The sequence below is a fragment of the Balaenoptera acutorostrata genome, chromosome X (assembly GCF_949987535.1).
Source record: "Balaenoptera acutorostrata chromosome X, mBalAcu1.1, whole genome shotgun sequence".
Lineage (NCBI taxonomy): Eukaryota > Metazoa > Chordata > Mammalia > Artiodactyla > Balaenopteridae > Balaenoptera > Balaenoptera acutorostrata.
In genome coordinates, this window is record NC_080085.1 from 25,482,258 (window position 1) to 25,484,870 (window position 2,613).

The 2,613-nt window shown below is 42.1% G+C and overlaps 1 pseudogene; it reads right to left on the minus strand.

Annotated features, from left to right (window-relative positions):
- Nucleotides 1–386: 386 nt before the first annotated feature.
- On the minus strand, nt 387–1,666 carry LOC103003302 (UV excision repair protein RAD23 homolog B-like; annotated as a pseudogene).
- Between the last annotated feature and the right edge of the window lie 947 nt (nt 1,667–2,613).

Below are 2,613 nucleotides of genomic sequence, written 5' to 3' on the forward strand. Positions count from 1 at the left end.
GCTCCAATTTTTTTTTTTCAATTTCACAAAGCCATTATCCAGTGTTGCCATAGAATAGGGACCGTAGATTCTAGGTAGCAAAGACTCTTTCTGAAACCAATGTTAACTCAAAGAAATATAAAGCAGGGCATTACACTAAATTTCTGGATCTAGTACACTAAAAAGAGTGAAACCTAGAAAAAGTTACCTACTGTTTTGTAGAAGAAATAAAGACATGCAAAAGCTGACTTTTGGTTGTACAATATTTTACACGCTGTGTGGATTTGTGGCATCTGCTAATTGAAGCAGGCATGCAAGGTATTCATCCCCACCCTGCGTCCTAGATCCCCCCTTCCCACCCCCAACAATCCACTACCTTATACCAAGTATGTGGACATGAGCCCAAGTCATCCCAGACGATCCAGTGAACAAAGTTAGCGTAATGCACTGGTGTGAAGTGTGAGATGAAAAAAAGTCCCTTTCAATCTTCATCAAAGTTTTGCTGTAGAAGAAAATTGGCAGCCAAGTTCTCATTCCTCTCACAAGCAAAATATGCTTGTATCACAAGTCCTTCAGGAAATCCTAATGCCTTTAACCTTTCTATAGCTTCTTCTTCCTGAGGTGTTACTTGAATGTAGTTCATATGACCACTTCCAGCTTCTGCAGTTCCTCCACTGCCACTTCCACCCCCTCCTCCTTGACCACCCGCTTCTTGAACTGGTTCAATATAGCATCTGAGTAAAATGCTCCTGATGGTGGCTAATTTTCTGCAGTAACTGAGGATTTTCTCGACCTATCTGTTGTAACAATGCTGGAAGCAGGGAAGGATTCTGTTGAAACTGAGGCTGATTCCATAAAAATGCAAGAGGGTGTCCTCCAGAACTTGTTGTTGTAGTCATTGCTGTCGTAGTTGCTGCAGCTGCAGCCACTGAAGACTGAGGAGCCCCAGTACTCACTGCTGGAGGGGGGTCAACCATGGCCTGACTTTCTCTATCTCCGGGAATTCCCATTAAAAGATACTCCACTGCTCTGTCAGGGTTGTTGAAACTGGCTCTCAGGGCTGCAATTACTTGCTCTCGTTCATAGCCCATTGGCATGATCTCAGTTACCATATTCTCCTAAGACTGACTTGTCACGAGTGCACTTGTTGCATCTTCAAAAAGGTTTGACCGAGAAGAATCACCTGATGTACTGTCAGTTGATGTTGGGCTAGCAGCCACTGGTGTTTCTGCTGGCTTTTCTGCAGGTTTCTCTTGTTTCATTGCCCTAGCAGGTGCAGGTTCAGAAGACGCTGTCATTGATGCTGGAGTGACAGATGCAGGTGTGGGAATGGGGGCCAAATTGGGGGCAGGGATTGGGGCCTGAGCCACAGCTGGTGCTGTGGAGGAGCTAACTGTGGTAGTGGTGGCAGAATTAGATTGCTGAGTTGTAACTGGTGCTGGTGGTGTCACTGCTTTGGGTCTTGTCACCATAACTACCACGAAGTTTTTCTCATCAGTTTTATATTCTTTTAGAGCAGTATCATCATTGAGGATGTTGCCTGCTAAATTAATGTTTGACCTGCTACAGGAAAGGCATCTTTACCCTTTTCAGATTCAGTCATCTCATTCAGTGCTCTTACCATCTCGTCTGGGTCGATATCGATCTTGAAGGTCTGCTGCTGGAGGGTCTTCAAGGTGACCAGCATGGTGCCGCTGCGTAGCAACACTGCCCAAGTCTTTCTTAATTATACTGAACCATTGCTCTCTTGGTTCCCAAGTTTAGTGCCCTTTGCCAGAGGAAAACAAAAAAAGAAGTGCCCTCACCCTTTTCTTTCTTTGTGATTCTTCGTGACTCCAAAGTAGCAAATATTTGTACACATTGTCTTGTACATGTTTCTTCTGGAACTTTCATCACACTCCTTCATCCTTAGGGCTTGATATCTATCTTTACTTCTACTAGTTTGCATGTGCGCATGCATGCACGTGCACAGAGACGCACACACACACACTCAGAGGCTTAGAGTCAAATTAGGTTTGAACTGTGGGTCTACCACTTTTAGGCAAGATACACTCTCTTGGTTAACTGAAAAATGAGGCCACTAAATACCTAGTTCATAGGGTTGTATGAGAATAAAATGGAATGAAATGTAAGGTGCTTAGTATATTGTGTGACAAATGAGGCTAATAATGCCTATTTCATCAAGTTGTGAGAATAAAATGGAAGTTGCTTAGCGTATTATGTGGAACATGCTGAACATCTGAAAATGATAGCTATAATTAAATTGAAGAGAGTAATATGTACCCCCTTATATTCCATAAAGTTACTGATTTTAATAAATTCATCAAACATTTATTGATTACTTACTAAATACAAGATACTGTGCCTGTGGTGCGGTAGGGAACATAAGTATAAATATTTCACGAGCTCTGCCCTGAAGGACCTTACCATTTATACAGTACACAAATAACCACGTATAATAAATATTTCATAATGGAATGATAGAATAAATGCTGGTGTAGATTTGCAAACAAACTGTTATCAGAACACAGAGGAGAAAGAATTTTAATTTCAGACAGGGGTGAGGTCAGCTTTCATGAAGGAGGTAGGTAGTGTTTAGTCTGGGACTTCAAGGATGGTGAAAATATGGTTATG